This window comes from Canis lupus, chromosome 10 (assembly GCF_003254725.2).
Source record: "Canis lupus dingo isolate Sandy chromosome 10, ASM325472v2, whole genome shotgun sequence".
In the NCBI taxonomy this organism is placed as follows: Eukaryota; Metazoa; Chordata; class Mammalia; order Carnivora; family Canidae; genus Canis; species Canis lupus.
In genome coordinates, this window is record NC_064252.1 from 11,047,173 (window position 1) to 11,071,087 (window position 23,915).

The 23,915-nt window shown below is 39.0% G+C and overlaps 1 protein-coding gene across 2 annotated transcripts in view; it reads left to right on the forward strand.

Moving 5' to 3' along the window:
• The first annotated feature begins 600 nt into the window (after window positions 1-600).
• The window catches only part of RAP1B (RAP1B, member of RAS oncogene family), a 49,354-nt gene continuing 26,039 nt past the window's right edge, over window positions 601-23,915 (forward strand). Inside the window, exon 1 of one of the 2 annotated variants that reach the window (XM_025476658.3) lies at window positions 601-757. The gene's annotated coding sequence lies outside the window, so the exon portion shown is untranslated. The remainder of the gene's footprint in view (window positions 758-23,915) is intronic. The other variant, XM_035721717.2, reaches the window with a different exon arrangement.

Sequence of the window (23,915 nt, forward strand, 5' to 3'; positions counted from 1 at the left end):
CTGCATAATAAATAGCTGATTTAGGTACAGAGCAACTGCATAATGGGTGATTTAGGTACAGAGCAACTGCATAATAAATGGTTGATTTAGGTACAGAGTGCCAAGTTGTTTGGGGTCATGGGTTCGGTGGCTGACTTTGCAAAGGGTTCACCCCGGGTTAAGACACCAGTGTAGGAGAAACCCCTTGCAAGAGGGAAATCCGCCGTGCCCCGGCCTGCGGGCCTCCGAGCGCGGTCCAGGTGCGGGAACTGCACGCGCTCAGCGCCTCCGCGGCCCCTTCCCCGCACAAAGGAACCCGCGAGCACCCACTGTCGGGTGGCCTTGGTGACTGAGCTCGTTTGCATTAAAGACACCTTTTAAGTTTCGGAGGGCTCCGCGCTCCTGCAAGCCGCGGAGCTCGGGGCGGGCGGCGCGCGCACCTGCGCGGAGCCGGGGGCCCGGCCGAGGGCAGGGGAGGAACCCCGCCCGGGGCTCGGCCGGGGCTCCGCCGGGGCGCCGCGTGTGTCCGGCCGGCGCGCGAAGCCCCGCCCCCGGCGCCAGGCCCCGCCCCCGGCCCCGCCCCTTCCCCGCCCGCGGACGGAAGCGAGAGCGCGGCCGAACGCCTGACGTCACGGCGACACCGCCAAACCTCGCCCCGAGTCAGGCGTGTAAAGCAGCCGGAGCGGCGGCGGCGGCGGCAGCGGCAGGAGCGCCGCGGCGCCGGGAGCAGCGACCCGGAGGGAGCGCGAGGCGCGGGGAGCCGGTGACAGCGCGAGAGGTGGGTGGAGCGCGTGCGTGGCCGCGGAGGGGAGCGGCGGCGGCCGCGGGGCGGGGGCCGGGCGGCGGAGGGCGCGGGCGGGGGGCGGCGCGGGCCGGGCGGGGACCCCGCGCGGGGACCCCGGGGGGCGGCGGCGGGGCGGCGGCAGGTGCTGCGAGGGCCCGGGCCCTGCGGGGACGAGCCGCCGCCGCCGCCGTCGCCGCCGCCGCGGGGGAGCAGCGCGCTTTGCGGAAGGGGTCAAATGTCTGAAATATGGCGGAGGAAGTGAGAGCCCAGGACCCCCCCGCCCGCTCGCGCCCTCCTGCCCGCCGCCGCCGCCGCCGCCGCCGCCGCCGCCCCGGCCCCCGCGCGGGCCCCGGGGAGCGGCTGGAAGTTACCGCGGAAGCCCCGAAGTTGTGGGCAGGGGAGCCCCCGCGTCGCGCAGCCCCGAGCCCGGACGCGGGGCGCCTGCGGGGGCTCCAGCCGGGCCGCGGGAAAGTTTGCCCGAGCCGGGGCCGGGGCGCCCCCTCCGCCGCGGGAAGTGGCCGCAGCCGGCAGCGCGGGGAGCCCCACCTAGTCCGGCTCCGCGGGCGCGCCGCGGGCTGTTAAAGGGGCCGCTCCGGGGCCCGCGGGGGCGCCCCTCTCCGCCCCGACGGCCCGGCGCGCAGCCCGGGGACTTGCCCGCCGTCGTCTCCGTGTCGCCATCGCAGCGCTGTCAGCACCGGGACTCGTGTTCACAGCTACCCCCCAGCACCAGCACCAGCACGAGCACCGCCAGCACCAGGCAGCCGCGCCTTTGGGATTTTTTTTAGTTTTTTTCTTTTTTCTTCTTCTGAAAACAACTGACGGCTTTTTGGAGGAAAGCTCACTCTTGCAAGTTGAAGCACGAGATATGCTTCGTCCTCGCCTCCTCCCCCCCCTCCAACCTCCGGTCCATCCTCCGCCCCCCCCTCCGTTTTTTAGTTTAGCAAAACATTTTTTTTTTTTTTTTGCCCTGGAGCTCTTGTTTGGAAGGAACAGAGGCAGTCCTGTATTACAGTAACGGGAAATGACATTTTAAAGGAGCGGAAAGTTGACACTAAATGAACATCGTGATTTTAATTTTTTTTTAAGGTTTTATTTATTTAATTATCAGAGACAGAGAGAGAGAGGGCTCCATGCATGGAGCCCGGTGTGGGACTCGATCCCAGGACCTGGGGTCACGACCTGGGCTGAAGGCAGGCGCTCAACCGCTGAGCCACTCAGGGATCCCCTGATTTTAATGTTTTGTTTTTATTTTAATGTTTTTAAGATTAATTCAGTCTACTTGGATTTTTGTTTGGCTTGTGGCCCCTAACCTGTTATCGAGGGCTCGCTCACAACTTAAAGCTGCTAACTCGCAAGTGTATTTTTTGACTCTTCCTTTTTTCGTAATTCGAATACTGTTTAGGCTTGCTCAACGGAACCCCATCTTAGCAAGAAGTGACTCTTTAAAAAAAAAGTGGGGGGAGACGTTCATTTAACTTCAAAGCCCTATCACTTCTAAAAGCTGACTCTGGAATCGTATTTGAGTCATGATGGAGTCATGGGACTTTTTAAGGGCCGGAAGGGACGATTTAGGTCATCCAGTCCCCACCCTCACTTTATGGAGGAGGAAACTGAGGCCTAGAAAAGATAAGATAAGTTAGTGGCCTTACTGACTTTTAGGACCCTGTGCAATAGAGAAGTAGGAGGAAGAAATATACAGTGTTTTTACAGTGAATTGCATTTTTACGGGATGATCGAACAGAAAATGTTAGTACCTTAGTCAAATAGTGTGGAAGAACCACTTAGGTCACTTCATTGCCAGGTTTTAGGAGAGGAAGTTGATACTCAAGGAGCTTAAATAACTTTAAGGACACAGAGCCCTGAGTGATGGTCTTCTTGGAGCCCATCCTGCTTTTAAACTCTGCAAAACACAAAGTTTTCATTTGGATTTTCTTGTTTGACATTCATCATAAGTTGTGAAGCTGCCTTATCTGAGGAAGCCACAAAGTAAATCTTTGATACATCTGTAGCCAGTTTAGTTTTGATATGCCAGGTATCAGAGTATAACTGAAGAGCCCGATAATAACTCGGCTGATTAAAAAGTATGATAGCATGAAAACAATTGTTCTGTCTTTTGCATCCTTCCCATGATCCCTCTTCACTCCGTGAAAGTCATCTCTTTTTCTGACCCCTGTCACTTCCAGTATTCTGTTACCGTTCTCTTATTGTTACTCATATGATTTTTGTTATCTATTCCACTAAATTGTAAAGCCAAGGACAGGATGTCTTCTTTGTATGCCCCAAAGTGCTGGCATGGTACACTGCACATAGATAGTACCAGTTTATTAAATGTAAGCATAAGGAGGGTAAGGACCATTGCAGTCCCCATTGTATTCTTGGTTCCTAGAACCTTACCTGTGCACATAAGTAAGTGTCTAGCATTTAGATTTAAGGATTAACTGTAGCAAACATTCGAGAATATCTGAAGAAAACTTTGTCTTCCTTCAAAAAGAATAATTTCCACATTGGCTTTGGAATCCTGTTAACTTTACAGAACTGATTATCATTTTGTCTTCAGAACAATCCTTAACTATAGAATTCTGATATTGTCTCATGGCCATATAAAGGGAAAGTGAGCTCCCACAGTAAGGAGCCGTTGCGTAAGGAGCATCTTTTGAGATGTAATAAACAATTGATCATAAAACTTGGACCATGTACATAAATATCATATTCATCTTCCAGTATAATTCAGGACTAGTAGGAGGCCTATCCAGAGGTTGATAACATGAACTAATTATGCATGTTGTTTTAATATAAAAACTAAGATTTGGATGATAAATTGCTTATGTTCAGTTTTGACTTCTGGAGTGGGTACTTGAATATTAAGAGAGTGAAATTAATCAGTAAAACTAGATCTGGATACAAAGAAAATTTGGCTATTTTACACAGGTGTTTGTTTTTTCCCCCCAAATGTGTGATTTTAAATAAAACAGTTTTATTATTGAATACCAAGAACTCACTGATATGCAGTGTCATTTTCCTACACTTGAAATAATGTGTCCTCTGTATGTATTGATGAAGAGGGTGGATATTGACCAGTACTGTCTAAATTTGACACACCAGGAATAGTTTAGTGTTTATGAACTACAGAGTCAAAGTGCTCTATTTTGTTGTGGTAGTGATGTTACATGTTCAATCTATAGAAAAACTTTGATAAGATCTTAAACTTTGTAAGAGCACATAAGGTTGTGATTAAATAAATGCCTTATTTTTCCCCTCATGTCATTTTTGAAGACTCCATGGTCTTAAAGATTAGACTGAAGTTTTTACTGTTAGTCTTTCCAGGTTGAATTTCTTCTAAAAAAGTTAAGAAACAGACATTTTGGCTGACCCAATGATCCGTTGCAACATCAAATTTTTCAATAAACAGGAGTACTTATGCTGAAAGCCTAGTATTTTTCAGTGTTCTTAAATATTTTGCAATACTATTGAAAGGTACTAATTACATTTGGGGACTTAAGTCTTTAATTTATTTGGAAATCTCATGAACATATTGGAAGCAGCTACAAAGAATAGATTTATCCATTTGCAGGAGAGAGTAGCCTGCATGTGTGCGCTGTCTCTATTTATTTATTTTTATTTATTAAATTCAGAAACCAATCCCTTTAGTCATAGAATTTCTACTTTATTTTTTTTTAATTTCTACTTTAAAGAAGAAAGGTTATGAGGAACTTTTGTACTACCTTTAAAAAATTAAAACCATTTTTAAAATGTGCCACAAACAAAAATGACACTGTTCCATACTTCCTCACACTGGTGTGTTTATTCCTAATGTTGGTCAAATTAAGAATATACAGCAACTGATTATTCCATTTCACTAGAAACTTAGAATTTTTGCTCTGCATTAATAGAGGATCAAGAGTTTTAAACTGTTTCCAGAGAGCCTTAACATTTATAAAAGAAAAAAATGAACATTTAGGAAATGCACCATATTTTAAATAATATTTAAATTATCAAAAGAAAAAATATTTGCAACATGAACTGAAGAATTTCCATCTGGTTTTTATTATGCAGAATGATATTCTGGAATATAACTGTGATTAAAATTGATTGTACTTGAGTACTAGAAATATGCTCACTTTTAAATTAAGGATCCTAGGGGATCCCTGGGTGGCTCAGTGGTTCAGCACCTGCCTTTGGGCCAGGGCATGATCCTGGAGTCCTGGGATCAAGTCCCACGTCGGGCTCCCTGCATGGAGCCTGCTTCTCCCTCTGCCTGTGTCTCTGCCCCTCTCTCTCTCTCTCTCTCTCTCTGTGTCTTTCATGAATAAATAAATAAAATCTTAAAAAAAGAAATCAAAACTATAAATAAATAAATTAATTAATTAATTAATTAAGAATCCTAGTCTCTTTAACCAGAGAGTAATTATCTAATGTTCTATTTTGGATTTTACATTGAGCTGGTTTCTAAAGCTTATTCTTATACTATTTTGTATTTTGTAGTTAAGCTCCTTTATATACTTTATATATTTTAAACATATAACCAATGAGACGTTTAAATTTAAACCAGATTCTGATCTCATGGGATAATTTGCTAGGTAATCTTTTCCAGGGGTGAGGAATTGAATGTTTCTAACTCTTGTGAAAGTAGACTCAATAAAGATGTTAAAGGAAGAGAGCATTTATTTAAAGCAGTTGTAAATAATTTTGATTACATTAAATTATTGGCTTCTTGGAATCATCACTTTCACTACATTATACATTTTGCTGAGTTTTTCATTAGTTGCTTTGAATATTTATTTCAGTAGATATGTAGTTTTAATAAAATAGATTTTTTTTTTCTCACATTCAAAATTTAGCATTTCATGAGACCCCTGAGTGGTTCACTGAGCATCTGCCTTTGGCTCAGGTCATGATCCTGGGGTCCTGGGATTGAGTTTCCCCTCTGCCTGTGTCTCTCATGAATAAATAAATAAAATTTTAAGGAAAAAAAAAAAAAAACCTTAGCATTTTGTTAAATAACTTTATTTTGAAAATATACAGTGAACTGATAGCCCCAGTGGTGGATTACTTCTACTTGTTGTTTGCTTCTTCTTTGCCTTATAGAAAAGAAAAAGATGAAAGAAAATCTGTTTTGTCCATTTAATAGCAGTTTTTGGCAAAAGCTTCTGGAAAGGAAATGGAAAATGTTACGTAAAATCGTAAAATAAAATTCTAATTATCTGTGTCTTCTAAAACTTATATTTCTAGAGTTTATACATTGGGATATATTTTTCCAAGTCACTTTATTCTAAAACAAATTGGGAGACTTTCTGAAAGTTCTCAGTTAATGGGACTGAGGCTATCAATAAAATAAAAACTGTAAATATAAACTAACAGGCTTTGGGTGTCAAAGTGGTATGCATATTGCATCCAACTCTTACCTTGTGTTTTAAGGATACACTGAGAATAGTACTATTACTATGTAATGCTACCAAATTTATAAGCTGCTACTTTTAAGATTGAGAAGTTATGATAAACTCCTTGATAACAAAACTCAGGAATTCCCTCAGTAATCTTGAATTCTGTACTGTACAGATAATAAAGAAGATTAGGGATAAAAAAATATGTGGATCTGTTTTTTTTTCTCTTGAAATTGTGCTTCTTGAGATACTGCATTGAATATCAGAGTGGCTGAGTTTTTAAATGTTTATCTTTTGAATTTTCTCATTAAAGTGTTTCGAACAAAAAAGTATAAAGAAAAAAATTAATGTCACCTATAATCCCACCAGTACAATGAATTTTTAGGCAAAATTTGTACCTCCTTTTTGAACCTTTCCTACCTCCTTGTTTCCTCAGTGAGAACGATGGCATATACTACTTAGAGTTGTTGAGAATAAAGTTGGGAAAGTATCTATAAATGATGATAAAAGAGTATACTAATGTATTCATTCTTGTTCTCTATCAAACTTTTATTTCTCTGTAGCATCACTTCTCCCATTGAAATTATTCATTAAGGCATGAGTAAGGACTAGAAAGAATAATTGTGATTGTGAACAGCTTAACAAATTGTCTAGCTCAGGGTTTTTAAATATGCTCTAAGGAATCCTGGGGATTGCCTGGACATTTTCAGGAGTCTGCAAATACAAAACTATTTTTAAAATAATACTGAGATGTTTTTTGCCTTTTTTCACTGTGTTGACATTTGTACCAATGGTACAAAAGCAGTGGTGAGTAAAACTTCCGGCACCTTAGGGCAGATCAAGTCAGAGCACTACGCTGTATTCCTAGTCATTGTATTCTTTTTTTGTCATGCACTAAAAAAAAACTTTAACCTAAATGCACTTGATGAAGAAGTTTTTAAAAAAAAGTTTTTTTAAATCAAATCTTGGCTCTCGTACATATTATTTCAACGTAGTATGACAAAATGGAAAATATGCTTCAAACACAATTTTATTGCCATATTGAGGGTATAATGGTTGTCTGTAGGAAAAGCATTTGTGTAATTATTGGAGTTGCAAGCTGAACCAGCCACTTATTTTACCTTTTTTACTTTTTTCATGAATACCTGAAAAACTATGGCTATTCAGACTCGGGTATTAGGCTGACATTTTCTTAAAAATAAACAAAATCAGCCTGTTGCTTTAAGGAAAAGATCAACACTATTTATGGTCAGTGATAAAGTTCTAGTTTTCAAGTGAAACTGAGAATATTGGAAAATTTGTATCAGCCCCTGTGCCCTTGACAGCTTCCCAATATTTAAAAAAAAAAAAAAATTTTTTTATAGTACTCGTGATGTTAATGAACACAGATTTTTATTTTTATTTAAGATTTTAAAAATTTATTTATTCATGAGAGACAGAGAGGCAGAGAACACAGGCAGAGAGTGAAGCAGGCTCCCTGTAGGGAGCCAAATGTGGGACTCTGTCTGGGTCTCCAGGTTCACGCCTTGGGCAGAAGGCAGATGCTTAACCTCTGAACCACCCAGGTGTCCCAGTGAAGCATAGTTTTTAAAAAATTATATATAATGTGTCAATTTTGAAGATCTGCATAACTTTATACAAGTATTTCTCTAGTGACCAATGCATAGTGCATAATGTTACAAAATCATGCATGCCTAAGAATTTCTTTCCTAAATTCTGGCTAGACCTATGGATTTTAATGTTAAAGCAGACCTAAAGTTTATTGGTAAGGTTTTCCATTCCAGTATATTGCAACCAGTTGTCCAGTTTTGGTGTAGAATCAGAGGAGAATATCCGGGGCTCCTGGGTGGCTCAGTCAGTTAAGCATCTGCCGTCTGCTGGGGTCATGATCCCAGAGTCCTGGGATTGAGCCCCACATCAGGCTCCTTGTTCGCTGGGGAGCCTACTGCACCCTGTCCCTCTCCCTCTGCTTGCTGCTTCCCCGCCTTGTGCTCTCTCTGTGTCAAATAAATAAAAAATCCGCATTTATCTGAAAAGGCTACTAAAATATTCCTTGCTGTGTGCTTATAATTCACTTTTTTGTATACTCCTTTTTCCACGCTTTGCTCTCCCTGTTTAATGTCTTTGATGTCTTTAGCTTATATTTTTGTTGGAGGGGAAGATGAGAATAGGAACCATAGATACATGTGAAGCGGTGTTTCCATGTGCTTCATCTTGAAATCTCTTATTAATATATAGTCAGTTTTAAGTTGAAATTTTTTTTAGAGAGCACAAGCAGGAGAGGCAGAGGGAGAAGGAGAGAGAATCTCAAGGAGACCATGCCAAGCATGGAGCCCTACACGGAGCTCAGTTTCATGACCTCGAGATCACAACCTAAGCTGAAACCAGGAGTCGGATGCCTAACCAACTGCACCCCGCAGGCACCTCCTAGACTGACTTTATAGTCTTCACCTTGAGCATTCCTTTGAACTTTGGATCACAGTGTAATAAATTAGGTGATTGTTATTTTTAAGCATATTTCTTGATTTTAGTACTTGTTTTGTACACCTGATAACTCATCTGTACATAGATTGTGTGTCCAAATTTTGACATAACCTTTAAATTTTTAATAGTTGGCTTTCATGATTTTAGGATATTTAGTAGCTTTCCTGTGGTAAAGCTGTGGGCTTTTCCTATCTGAAGTTTAATAATGTCTCTTGGACCTGAGTATTTGCTGTGTTGTCTACCTTTAGTTGATATTTTTAAGACAAATTATAGTGTTCTTACCTTCTAGGAGAAAGTGGTTTCTTGTTCTTGCTTGTTTGAGAACAATTGTAGCAATCCTTGTTAAACAACTATTTTTATAAACCTTCTGTCATAGGAGAGTTCCAAATTTTAAAGGATTTTTAGGGCAACCCTCATTCAGTTTCAAGTTTCAGATTATGTGAGAAGATAGGTAAGTTATAGTTTAGGTTGTACTTTGTTTCTTGGAAATTTAGTGCCAATTATTCCCCTAGAGATAATAAAATGGGTGTGTTCTGTGAAGAAAGAGTAGTGAGTCTCAGTTCTGTTTGAAGGAACAGTGTTGATGGAAGAGGCAGAGGCATGAAGTGGTTCAGAGGAGTAAGTGTAAAAGCTAACTTTGGAGTAGCTTTGAGGAGTAAGCATTATAGAACTCCTGCCTGCATGAGCTAATCCCACAGTGAAGGAGGGAATTTTAATAGGAAGCTTTAATTCTCTCTAAACAATTACCTGGTCGGCTCTTCTGAAGTAGGGAACATACTGAGATCATTTTTTATGTTCAGGATGTCCAAATTCGTCACAAGGTTGCCAGTGGCTCTTGCTTATTCAGTTTTAGTTGCTAGCTGAAAAAAAATGTAATTTCCTCTATTTAAGATTTTTTTTACACTTAAGCTTTTTCTTCCAAGGGTCCTGTCATCTTACTCAACAAAGACAGGATGTTCAAGCTTTTAAGGACAGAAGAACATAACATTTTTTTGTTGTTTACATGAAAGTGATGATGGTGATAATAGGCAGTGGAGAGGTGGGAAGGGCAGGATGTAGAGCAGAAGAGAGTAAGGATGATGATTAAGAGGTTCTCTTTCTGATGAGCAAAGCTGTTACTGCCTTCACTTTAGAGTTCTAACAGGAATGATAAACACTTCGAAAAGCATTTGTGATGCTTTAGTGATTGATACATTTGTCTCCCAAGAAAGGGTCCTGGGTAGAAGATAAATGGTGTTATCTATGGAGATTATGGGGTTAAAGTAAGTTTCATCACTAAGCAATGTGAGTTGAGAACACTTTTACTCCCCAACAGACCCTTATGTGCTTTTCTCTGAACCTTGAGGTACTTAAATTGGACACTTATTTTTCTCATAAATTTTAACTGATTCCTTTGAGCATGAAGGATAAATTTGAGAAATGATGTGCTAGTTTTCAGTAGTTGCTAGACCTTTGATTCCTCCCTATTAAGGAACCTGGTTTAGTGACAATAATTTTGAACTGAGTGTCCCAGGCTTCAGTTCTCTCTCTGGTACTGGCTGTAAAACCTTGAACAAGTTGATCTCTCTCTCTCGACCTATCTTTACATAAAGCAACTTTGAGTAAATGGCTGTTTGGGTCTAAGATCCTGTGTTTCTGTGATACTACTCTTGTTTGGGCTCCTACAGGAGCTTTCTAACATGTTCTTGTCCTCCTCTATTTCAGTGGTGGACCTATTTCATCTAGGTGGACCTAGATGTTAAAAATCATCTTTTAAAAATGTAAATCAAATCATATAATACACTCCAGTCCAACCCCCCACCCCCACCCCAGTGGCTTAAAATAGAAACCAGATCCAGTTCTTGCTTACTTCACAGTTTTATTTCCTCTCCATTGTTCACTAAGCTGTACCCATATTGGACTTCTTTCTGATCTTTACCTAGCAAGCCCTTTACTGGTCTTTTTTTTTTTTTTTTTTTTTAATTTTTATTTATTTATGATAGTCACACAGAGAGAGAGAGAGAGGGAGAGAGGCAGAGACACACAGAGAGAGAAGCAGGCTCCATGCACCGGGAACCCGACGTGGGACTCGATCCCGGGTCTCCAGGATCGCACCCTGGGCCAAAGGCAGGCGCTAAATCGCTGCGCCACCCAGGGATCCCCACCCCGCCCCTTACTGGTCTTTACCTAGCAAGCCCTTTACCTTCTTTTGAGATTTGGTGTTTACAGCTACTCTCCATCATGGTCTTTCCCTAGCTGTCTGCAAGTCTGCCTCAGTATCATTAGATCTCAGCTCAGATGTACATTTACAGGGAAGTTTCTCCTGATCACCTGATATAAAGGCTTTATTATCTTCATAGCTCTTTTCACAATAATTACATTTGTCCATTTATTCTCTCTTGCCCTCTAAACTATGTTTCAAGAGGGCAGAAATACAGTGTACTTGCCACCAGTCTCAAATAGCCCAATAACTGGCACAGTGCTTACCATTTTTTTTTTATTTTAATGGAAAGAATACATAAGTTCAGTGGTTTGTCTTTATCAATTAAAGTGTTATGTCTATTTCCTGCTATATTTTTTAGGGCATCTGTCTCTGGAGGACTCCTTCATCTGCATGTTTTTGAGAACAATTCTCAGTTACTGTATGTTAGGATTGAGTAATTATGCACAAAAGGTTTTTAGCAAAGACATGAAAGTTAATACGAAATTTAAATAGGAGTTCAAAATAATGATTGATACCCAAATGAGTGATATAGGTGAGTGCTTTTAGAGTCAGAGGAGTAGTGAAAAGTCTTAGGCTCTAATAGTCCAAGAAGAAATTATAAATGGAGATCTGTACATGATATGAAAGGTTATGTACATTTTAGACTAATAGTGAATCAGAGTGGGCAACAATACAGAAATTAGAAAATGCAAAGTATGTTCAAAGGATTGTTTTGCTATAGTAGATGTTTATGAAATGGATTATAGGCCCATAATGCCTTACTTAGAATTCTTGGTCTCAGGTACTTTAGAATTCAGAACTTTGTGGAAAGATTTTGTTTTGAATTTTAGTAAGAATAATCACACACTTAATATTTATAAAGTGAAATATGAATAGTCACACTAAATGGGATGAATAAAAACTGTAAATAGCCTCATGATAGTGCTTAAGTGAAGTTTTGCTATATAAAAAAAGTGTGAGAAATGGATCTGAAATTGTTGGAAAGGCTGTAGTCTTTATTACTTTTTGTCTTTGGGGAGGACATCAGTCTGAAAATGTTACTTTGAAGCAATTAGCTTAGAAACAGTCTTTTCCACCAAATTCTCTTTGACACAGATTCAGAATGGAATGCACTGCTAAGGCTGACAAGTCTATAAGGGCCTGGGAAAACACCTAATTCCTTAGAGTCCAGTTAAATATTTGGAAATAGTGAAGATTCATCTTGTATATTGGGCCTGGACCATCATAGATGGTTTTTAGGGGGATCCCTGGGTGGCTCAGAGGTTGGGTGCTTGCCTTTCAGCCCAGGGCATGATCCTGGAGTCCTGGGATGGAGTCCCATGTCGGGCTCCCTGCATGGAGCCTGCTTCTCCCTCTGCCTGTGTCTGCCTCTCTCTCTCCGTCTCTCTCATGAATAAATAAATAAAATCTTTTTTAAAAAATGGTTTTTAAGAATGTTTAGTGATCAAGAGCTCTTACTTCAGCCACAATTTCTTAATAGATTTATTAAGTCTTTTAAGATACTGTGTAGTTTATATCCCAGTTCATAAGGTTTCTAAGAATTCTATAATACATTTCATTTTTAAGTAAGAGTACAATACAAGATTGGAATAGGAATATTGTAGGACTAACATAGTCTAAAAATCCTTGAAGAAATCACTTATTTTTGACATATAAGGAAGTAAATATCTGAAGATACTTCTTTGAAACTCAAAATTGATTACCGAAAGTGCCTGCCCACTTTTTGTGGTTTCTCCATATGCTCTCCTTATTCTAACAGCCTAATTAACACTCAAACTTTGGTTCTCATTGCTTTTATCACTCATTTGGTATATACTAATCTCCAAGAATGCAAACATGTATATGCTGTTTTGTTGGATACTGACTTCTATTTTATAGAAATCGCCAAGACACACAAGTTCTGAAGCAATTTTTTTTTTACTTACTGACCTACTAATTATACAAGTAAGTGTTGTGTGAGAAAGCCAGATACCAGCATTATTTGGGGCTTCGAAGTGTGGTGTGCATTTTATTTTTCTGAATGGCCTTTTTTATGTTTGATAACTGAGAGCATCTTTGAACAAACCGAACATGATGAAGTGTAAAAGGAAGAATTAGTCAAAAAAAATTCATAAGACAATTAGTTGTATAAGCCAGTGTCTGCATTAAGCAGCTAGCAAAAACTGCTGCTTAGATTGAGATACTGGAGAAAATTATGGGAAGTACCTCTGCTTCCACTGTTTTTTGTTGTTGTTGGTGGTGGTGGTGGTTAATTTTTCTCCTCTCAACTTTTGGCAGGTTTACTAGGGAATTTTCCATTAGGAATGTCCTGGCCTTGAAATTTCATTTAGAATGTAATTTAGTCATGCAAATTATGAACCCACAGTCTAAATCATGGCATTCTTATGGTTTCAGATGCATTTGGGGGCAATCATATTAAGCTTTGTCATTTAATCCTAGTTAGGAGGTTAACAGGAAAATGAAATAAAATATTTTTTGCAGTCATTTATTCCTTCTCTCATGTAAGATACTCATTCTGTTTATTTCTGAACTCAGCCTTATGTTTAAACAGATTGTAAAATTATGTTTTAAAAAATGTTCCCCCATCCTTGTGGAGGGTGGCGCTTTGTAAAATCTGAATATTTATATTAAAAGAAATACTTGTGGTATTCTTCCATTTATGAAAACAGGTGTGGTTTATTCCGAAGTCTTTACCCATAAATTCTAGTTGACGGGCTAGAGCTAGTACAAGTGCCTCACTTCCGATTTCTTTTACTTCTGTCCTCAAACAGTTCATAAACTGTACTTAGTGTAGGATTTGAAATAAATAAAAGCAGATATTTTCTCTAATCGGGATATCTCTGGTTGTTGCAGTTATCTCATTCTGCAACCTGTTCAGAAAAAAGTATTGAGACCTTTGATTTTACTGTTAGATTCTGGAATGACAAATCAGCAAACTGGGGAAAGATAATGGCTTCATCTAGGAACAGGAAAATAGATGGTTAGCTTTCTTACCCCCAATAAGGATCATCTCTTTGAAGTGGTTGTATCTCTTTTTCTATGACTTATGGAAGTTAAGACGTTAAGAGCACAGGTTATTTAAATTACTGAAGAATCTGATTTCTAGAGACCTGAGGAACAACAGACACTGAATTTTCTTTACTAAATTGGGGGACATTATTTGGAGGCAAAATGATGAAGATGATGGTCTCTGAACCCTGACCTTTCTTTACTAGGAATATAGGTTTTAAGATCCTTAGGAACAGGGGTGTGTTATCAGTTTTTCAGAGGTGCTTTTAAAACCTTAATGCGCGCACGCGCGCGCACACACACACACAATCCCTACTGTGATAGATGTTACTGTGATATCACTTAGCTCTCTCAGGCTTCTGGGTCTTCAGATTTAAATTTAATCGGACTTTGAGACCTTCCTTCCCACTATTCCCAGAAGTGACTTTGTCACCTCTTTGGATATCCCATGCATGTCTCCTTCCTTCCTGTCATGCTAGGATGTGGCCCATATGGGCCAGACTGCATCTAACAGAAACATCATATCTGCCTCAAAGTGTCTTATATGTAGAGGTATGGATGTGTGTGCTCACTTTTATCTTCAGAGAGACTTACTGGTGTTTGAAAAGACACAGGTCTAAATGAGTCTTGGTTAATACCTTTGCTTTGTAGAAAAAAAATGCCAGGTATTAGCTTTCCCAGCCTCCCCTTGCAGGTCAGGCACAAATACTTGAGGTAGGTCCAGCAAACAAAGGAATTTTCTAAAATAATCTGAAGAGAAACTTTGCAGAGCTCCAGTAGCATGAATCCTTTAATGTGGAACTGTTTTCTTTATTAAGTACTTCCAGAATCAGAATGGGCAAATTTAATAGATTTAGCTTCTAATGTAAAAGTACTTTACCCAGCATGCCCTTCTTTTCAGTTTTATCTATAAAGCTTGATGGGAGGGCAGCCCGGATGGCTCAGCGGTTTAGCGCTGCCTTCCGCCCAGGGCCTGATCCTGGAGACCCGGGATCGAGTCCCATGTCAGGCTCCTTGCATGGCGCCTGCTTCTCCCTCTGCCTGTGTCTCTGCTTCTCTCTCTCCTCTCTGTGTATTCTCAGAAATAAATAAATAAAATCTTTAAAAAAAAAAAAAAGCTTGATGGAGTTTTGAGGGTATGTTGGGGGCTTACCTTCTTGCCATGGGTTCAACTGATAACACTGTTTAATCATCCTCAGGAATACTTTTAAACAACAGAATCTGTTGGCTAAGTGCATAATGAATGAATATGGAGTGAATGAATGAATAGTGTAAAAATGAGCAACATCAACTGTGCCAGAACCCAAATCATTGTTTTTGGTAGACAGTCTTCAGCATTCAGGCAAACTATTCTCAGTGATTCTTCTTGGGTTGCCCCGGGAAGGGGGGTAGGGGAGTGTTACCTATTTTGCAGCTAATCATCTTTGTAAAACTATCAGACAACAATGCCAGTTATTTAAGATCAAAGTATTCTATATCAGAAGTTTTCTAATGTTTTTAGAGTTAAAACCCTATTACTCCTTCCCCTAAACCACAGTAGTCATTGATAAATGAGAGCTGTACTCTTTCCCTTTGGAACCAGAGTTGGTCTCAGAATCATTCTCAACACTACTCCAGGTAGCCATTTATATTTTGCATTGGTGTTTGAGCTAAAACCCATTTGCTACCAGTGAATAAATAGTCAAGATCTATCCTTATTTCTTCCAGGCTCTAGGCTATAGGATAGGTATCAACGGAGTTTTTCTATAAAGGGCCAAATTAAAAACTTTTAGCCTTTGAGGACCGGTCTCTGTCAGTGCTGCCAGAACAACCATAAACGATACGCAGTTGCATGGCAGTGTTCCAACAAAACTTTAATTACAAAAAAATGGCAGTAAATAGGATTTGGCCTGAGGTCTGGAGTTTGCCAGCCCCTCCTCTAGGGCAAGAAACTGGTTTTGATTCATTCAGCAAATAATTAGCTTCTATTTTCCAACTGTGTTAAGTGCTGGTTATGCAGCAATTGACTTTACACTTAGATCTCTCACCATGAGATATTTGTCTTTTTTTTTTTTTTTTTTTAAGAGAGAAAGAGCAAGGAGGGGGGTGGGGGGTATGCCAAGGAAGAGAGAGAAGAGAAAAAAAAATTTTTTTTTAAGATTTTATTTATTTATTCATGAGAGACACACAGAGAGGCAGAGATACAGGCTGAGGGAGAACCAGGCTCCCTGTGGGGAGCCCGATATGGGACTCGATCCCAGGACCCCAGGATCATGCCCTGAGCCAAAGGCAGACACTCAGCCGCTGAGCCATCCAGGCGTCCCTAGAAGAGAAAATCTTAAGCAGGCTCCATGCCCAGTGTGGAGGCTGATGTGGGGCTCAATCTCATAACCCTGAGATCATGACCTAATCCAAAATCAAGAGTTCGATGTTTAACTGACTGAGCCACCCAAGCCCCTGAGATATTTAAGTTTAACTGAGTATTTTTTATGCATGTGGACAGATCCAAAGCAGGTTTTTGAGGAATAGTATGGCCTACCCCATAAATCTGCCTCATTTGTCTATAAAAGTGAAATCTTAGGCAAATATGCTAAGTGATGCCATGTTGTGTGGTAGTGGTATTAACTAAAAGTAATCTTAGTATACTTTGGATATCACATGCTGTGATACCAAAGTTAACATTCTGTGATAAAAAATAGAGAGCTTTGATGTATGCATGTGGTATCTGCACTGTTTGTCCATAGGAGGTACACAGTATTCATACAGTCTTGTAGAAAAAAAAATACTGAAATTACTGATTGTCTTAACTATATTTTGTCAGTCTCTTGCCATTTCTTCCTCTCTGCAGGTATCGTTTCTGATTTTAGTTTTCATCATCTCATTATGGGTTTTTGTTCAAACTGGTGCATTTTTTTAAAAGATTTATTTATTTTAGTGGGGGGCACGGAATAGAAGGAGGAGAGAATCTTAAGCAGACCCCCGCTGGGCATGGAGCTGATGCAGGACTGAATCCCACTACCTGAGATCGCGTCCTAAGCTGAAATCAAGAGTTGATTGCTTAACTGAGCCACACGGGCGCCCCGCAAACTGATGTATTTTAAAAGTAGGCCATATATTAATCGTATTTTAGTAAATTGCTTAACATTTCTAGATGTACTGTTCTAGCTTCTGTTAGAACTATTTTTGTTCATTTAAAAAGTACCTTTAGTTTTCTCTGTATCCGTATGTTTCTCTTCAAAACTTCCAGTACTGTTGCTTATAAAATGAGACTAGGAAAAAAAAAATGAGACTAGGTTCTTGACCAGTACTCAGATCTGTGTTATGTTGACTGTAGACACTCTTGCTGTTTTTATTTTCCTATTTGTACTGAGATCCGCTCATACTGTGCTTTCTATAGTAGTCTAATCATATTCTTTTATTTTGCTGCCTTCTGCGCCTTTGCTTTCACTTTCCTTTTCTCTAGTGTATACTTTTCTATTGAAATGCTGTGCCTTTTGTTCATTGCCACCTTCTTCATATATATGTTTCTGACCTCTCCAAATTTTCATTTTTTGTGTTTCTCATCTTTTCCATATTATCTCATCTTTCCTACAAAATTGTAAGCTTCCTGAAAACAAGTGTATTTTGTTCATCTTTGTAACCTTCATAGTGACTTGCACTTAAGGCATATTCAAATACTAATTAGATGAAAAGTACTCCTAATTAAGCAAGGGACAGTGTTTCTTCATGAGAAATGTCCTTAGACTTGTATCCAAATGAGAAAACTCGTGTCAAAATATACTATAAATTGTAAATGCTATACAAATAATGTCTGTTACCCTTAAACAACTTGGCTCTTACATTTTTTAGTGTCCCACACAGTTTGGTTTTTAATTTCTGTATTTTCTTTCAGAGAAGAGTATGATTCTATTCTGTTGAGGAAAAAGACCAAAAACTATGTAGTACCCCAAAGTGTTTGCAAGATGTTTTTTAAGCCTTTGCAGTTTAGTATCTTTAAAATTATGAAACATAAGAGGAAGCAAATTCCTATTAAGATGTATTCCTCCTAAGATGAGCAGTCATCTTGAGTTGCTCAGTACTGAGGATTTCCTGATACAGAAGACTTACAGTGCTAAAACCAGGACTATGGGTTACCCTGATTCCACCTTATGATGTAGCCATCTCCTTTGCATGTCACTGTGTTCACGCAGTTTTAAGTATAATAAATACCAGGAAACTGGGTGATTGGTTTGGTGGGAGGAGGGTGTTGGACGCATTTTGGCTTTTATTTATCAAGTTTCTGACTATTGTTTTGGACATTTTTAAATATTCAAATGAAAATACAAAAGTGCATTTGATTAATTGGTCTATTTAGGAATGTATTTGTGTATGACATATCATTGGTGACCTTATCAAAAGGTGATGCTACTCAACTTTCTAATTTAAAATTGCATAATCTGTCAGATGATTAATGCTTTATTTAAATGTACCTTATTAGATAAAGTCAAGTCAAGTCAAGGTGGCCTGAAATTTTCCTCTTAGCTCCCTGTACCTTGGTTTAAGCTTTACTCATAGATTTGCATTGCAGGTACCATGTTTCTAAAGAAATGTCTATCTAGGATAGTCTGTGTCTAGTCCTTTCTTGCTGAAATTAGCTTTTGTATGTGCTCATGTATATAAATCAGGGAAGTCCATGGTTGAAAACTCTAATGACAGGTATATAACTTAAAGTTGCTAAAATAACCCTTGCAAGTTTTTAAAAATATTTATTTGAGAGGGAACACTTGCATGTAAGCATTAGTGGAGGAGATAGGGGAGAGGCAGAAACAGACTGCCCGCTGTGCAGGGAGCCCAAATCAGGGCTTGATCCCAGGACCCCCAGATCACAACCTGAGCTGAAAGCACATGCTTAACCAACTGAGCCACCCAGGTGCCCCCATCCTTGCAAGTTTTATCAGCAGTTAAGCCATAGTGGCTTCACTATTCTGGGATATACATTATGTCTATGGTATTGTTGGAAAAGAGCTATTAAAAATACTGCTACTCTATACCAAAAAGGACATTAATGACCTGGATCCTTCCCTCTTCCTCCTCTCCTAGTTTTGTTTTGTTTTGAGTTCCTCCCAATTTGTAATGACTAAATTTTAACTGTACCTCTTGGGGCTATGTGGAATAATAATAGCATCCTTAATTTGAATAGTCTTTGGCTAAAATGGGCTCTTCTGGAATGGTTTGCTTGGTGGTTATCCTCTTGTTATTTTTCTTGTTTTAAGAATGTGACTAGAATCCTTTGATGTTATTTTAGCTTTTTGTGGTTCTTTTTGACAGCTTATATGATGGACTGCATTGTTGTAGAAAAATTACTTGTGCCTTTAAAGCAAATGTATCCAATGTTATATTCCTATTTAGAAATGTAAAGATCAAATTTGGATTATGAAAAGGCTTTAGGGCAGCCCTGGTGGCTTGGCGGTTTAGCGCCGCCTTCGGCCCAGGGGGTGATCCTGGAGACCCAGGATCGAGTCCTACATCAGGCTCCCCACAGGGAGCCTGCTTCTCCCTCTGCCCCCCCCTTTTCTCTGTGTGTCTCTAATAAATAAATAAAATCTTTAAAATTAAAAAAAAGGCTTTAGAAGACAAGAAAATGGAAAAACTTAGGTTGAAGTTGAAAAAGAATTATGTTCTTTTCACAAAAGGAGGAGGAAATCTATACTTTGTTTATAGTAATTCTGGTTTGATTTTTAGCAGATAAATTTTCTTTTAAATTAGATCTTGGGACGCCTGGGTGGCTCATCGGTTGAGCGCCTGCTTTCAGCTCGGGTTGAGATCCTGTAATTCCGGGATCGAGTCCCACATCAGGCTCCCTGCATGGAGCCTGCTTCTCCCTCTGCCTATGTCTCTTGTCTCTGCCCCCCCCCCCATAAATAAATAAATAAAATATTTTTTTAAAAAATGAAAGAATGTGAAGTAAACACTGGCAGTAGTGTCACCATAGCAGTAGTTATTTATTTCTTAAAGAAATGAGAAAATAAGATATGATAGTTACTGCCCTGTTTGCTTGCAATAGGCTTCAGATAAAGAGAAAAGGGAGCGAGTCTAAAGAAACTGTGTGGCACTTTGTGGACAAATGATTTTTATATGTTATGGTTTATTGTACGATACAAATGAGTCACCAAATTTTGCCCTGAGATACTCATTAAGCCTAGAAAAATTTTTGGTTTTGTATAGTATTAATTTTTTTCCATTCATATTTCTGTTTCTCATAAATTGACAAACCTCCATCAAAGCTCATTTGATAAAGCCTTAACAACTAAAACTATAAATCTTAAAATTGAGATTTGTAATCATCTAAATAAATTACATATTTCAAATTAATAAGCCAGGAATATTGAGTGGAACAAATTGCACATGGTACATTTATAATCTTGCTAAACAAATCAGTGTTCTGTTTTATGCCTGAAGCCTTTTGAATACAGAGATTCTTTCTAATCTCTTTAGGAATAAAGACGCTACTACCATGTCCATACTATTGTCAATTGTCAGCTTTTACTCTGCTGTCTTTGAGACCTATTGCCAAAGATAAAAAGTACTTACTGAACCGAGTCTGTTCCTCTTTAGCTCCCAGTCTGGCTTAATGGCCTCACTATCCAGGTTTGATCATTCTGCGTCCAATTTTTCTTTCCTCACCCATCTGGCCAGTCACCGTGTTCTCTTGATTTCATCTGTCACTGTCCTAACCTAGATCACCATCTCTAACCTGTGGTAACCTCTTACTGAATTCTCAGAATTCAGAAAACAAATATTCAATTGCTGTGATCTTTCTAACAGATATATTCATGTCATTTCCCAACTTGAAAACTTTTTGTGTCTCAGTTTTTGTAGAATACAGGTTAAACTCTTTAAGAGGGTCCCTTACGTCTTCCATCTGTTCCCCCTCTACTCCCATGTGCTCATAATCCTTTTCCCCAGAGTGCCCACATTTCTCAGTGAACTCCTCTATTTCTTTAAAATATCCATTGGTCTGGCTTAAATATCCACTTAGTGAAGCTTTGCTTGACATATCCTTATAGGGAGAGAATTCTCTTCTGTGTACACATAGCACTTTGTTCTGTAGACTCTGCTTGATTGTGAAGTAACAGCGCAAACACTACATTTTAATGTTCTAAACTAACAGATCTTCTGGGATATTAAGGCCACTAAAATATAGTTATCTTGTTTTGTTTCAAAATTTTTTTAAAGGTTTTATTTATTTAATCGAGAGAGAGAGAGAGAGACAGAGGCAGAGGGAGAAGCAGGCTCCATGCAGGGAGCCTGATGTGGGACTCAATCCCGGGTCTCCAGGATCACGCCCTGGGTTGTAGGCGGTGCTAAACTGCTGAGCCACCGGGCTGCCCTTGTTTCAAATTTCTAGTGTGCCCTACCTCTTTGTCTTCATAGTTAAGACTAAAATCTTTCTAATCTGGTCATTGAAATTCAAGTGTATGACCAATTAATATTTTCCTTCATATTTGCCTCCTATATCCCACCACACCTTTTCCTTTTTGGAAATAGTGAGGGTCCTTACAAAGTAATAAAGTAGAGAGAATGTAATTGATTCCAGAGATGCCAAAGTAGAATGGATCAGACGTGGTACTGGCATGGAGAAGAGAGAAATGTTGATGACAACCCTCCCAGGTATACAAGTTCTGTAGTATACTGTGCATTTGAGGTCCATCCTGTAGGTGCTTCAAGTTTTGAGCACTATAAATAGATGGAGTTTAAAAATATCAAGTAACATTGCTTACTATGTGTTAGGCATTTTGTTAAACATTTTGCATGGGATAAGTTATTTTATTTGAATTTTAAAAACTTTACATAGATACTGTTACTCTCATTTTTGGATGAGAGAATGAGGCACAGAGAGGTTAAATAACATGACCGGGATCACTTAGCTAATGGTTAGAACTGGCATTCCAGGAAATCAGATTAAAGCCCGTGCTCTTAATTCTTATATTTTCCTATTTTATCATTTTTTCAATTTAAAATATAGTTAAATAAGGCGTGTATGTGTCAGATTCTAACATATATAGCAAATAGTAAAGTTTATCTCCATACTCCTATCCATGTTTATCTAAATTATGTTTGGAAGACACAGCAGATCTTTGAGTCACTGTGTACATCTAGAACACTTATTGCTAGATATGATGAGAAGAAACAAAATGTGACAGGTTAATTCTTAGGGTATGTCCAAAGAACTCTTGGGAGCAGGAGAGAATTCTACATGAATCCCAACCTATTGGGAGAGATCTGATAGAACTAATAGGTCATTTTGAGCCAACATGATTTCTTCTTATTTTCTAAACATGTTGGACTCTCCATTTTTTTTTGTAACTTAGCTACTAGGCTCATCTCTTGGTTTGGCTGAGAAATCTAAGAAACAGATTCTTCTGCATTTGTCATATTGCTGGTAAATTGTGCTATAATTTTTCAGAGATACGATCAAGTCCTAAACTGAAAGGTAATAACTTCAGTAATGAAACTAGAAAACATGACCTTAAGTTGCATGTTCTAGTATATGTTGGAATAAGCTTTATTTACTGGAAATATTAATCCATGAAAAGGGCAAAGGAAGAATTTTTTCCTACTTGAGGTATTATGAATACAGCCAAAGTAGAGAAAATGCTGTGAACAATTTGATGGCCTACAAATTCTACACCTGATTTAGAAATCTAGTTCACAAAGAAGACCTTTCTTAGAATATAAGATTGGAAGCATTTCCCGTTTGTCCTCTATGAGAGACACAGACAACTCAGAAAGTAAATATTATTAGTAATGTTCATTTTAACAGCTTTTTATTTTGTAGTTCATTGTTAGTTTTATTTTTAAAAGAGAGTATCAGAGGTAGTGTTTGGACCCCCCAAAATAATGTTTAAATCTGCTCAGAGGTTTGAATTCTATCATTGTGTCCAATAGATTAGTACCAGGTCCTCTGACATTTTAATTAGTTAATTTTATTTGGGAGGGCAATGAGAACATGGTAATCCTCTTCAGCTGCTAAAATACTACTTTGGGAGTTGGAGGCGGAAAGGAGAAATCAAATACCGTCTCTTCCAGAAAGTGTTCAGTGGGAGAAGTAATGTCACTTGACTCCAAGAACCAGTAGTTAAGTTTTTTTACTTAGTCCTTTATTTATAATTTAAAACCACAGAATTTCAAAAATGGATGGTTGGTGGTGGGTGTTGTAGCAAAATAACTTGAGGATAGAATTGCTTAAATTACTATTGTTTTGTTGGAAATTTTCTAATTTGACTATAGCTATTTGGAGACCCTCTGACATATTTTAATGGGAAGGAATTATGCTTTTTAAATATTACCACTTTTCAAGAATTTGATTCTTAACCTTTTTACATTTATTAATGAGATTGAATAAAAAAATAAACCAGATTATGAGGTTGAGAACAGGTGTCTCTGGAACCCAAAAGTTGCTATTTTTAATATTTCTTTCCTGCTCCAGAGCAGTTTCTTTTCCACTGGAATTATATTCCTACAGGGCAGTATAAGAACTAATTTTTTTTTTCAAGATTTGTATAGTTCATTTTCAATTGGGATTCTTGGCATTTGTCAGTAATTGATATCAACTTAAGTGGCAATTTATATACAAAAGGTACCTTGTTTGTGGTCTTTGACAGATCTAAATGGTTCTTTCCTTTGCTAGAATTGAATTATTAGTCTTTAGTCATTTCTTGACTTAACAAACATTTCTAGTCCAAATTGGGGACAAAATACAAAGGGGCTACTGTGCATCTGGTTGGTGATAGTAATAATAACATTTAAAACTTTTAAAGACGATATACATTCTTATTCAATCTGTCCACTAAGTCTGTGAAATTGATATTATCATTGTCTATATTTTACAACTAAGGCACAAGCCTAGAATAAGTGACTACCCTCTGGTAAATTACATAGGTAGTCCGTTCTTGGATTCCCTTATCTCCAAAATCCATGTTCTACAACCCTGGTCAAAAGAGGACCTTGTATCCATACCCTAATCTAAAATTAGTTCAAAAGAAGACCTTAATTGCACAAAACATGTTGAACTAGCATGCCAGAACTAAGAAGAAAATACGGAAAGCCTTTGCAT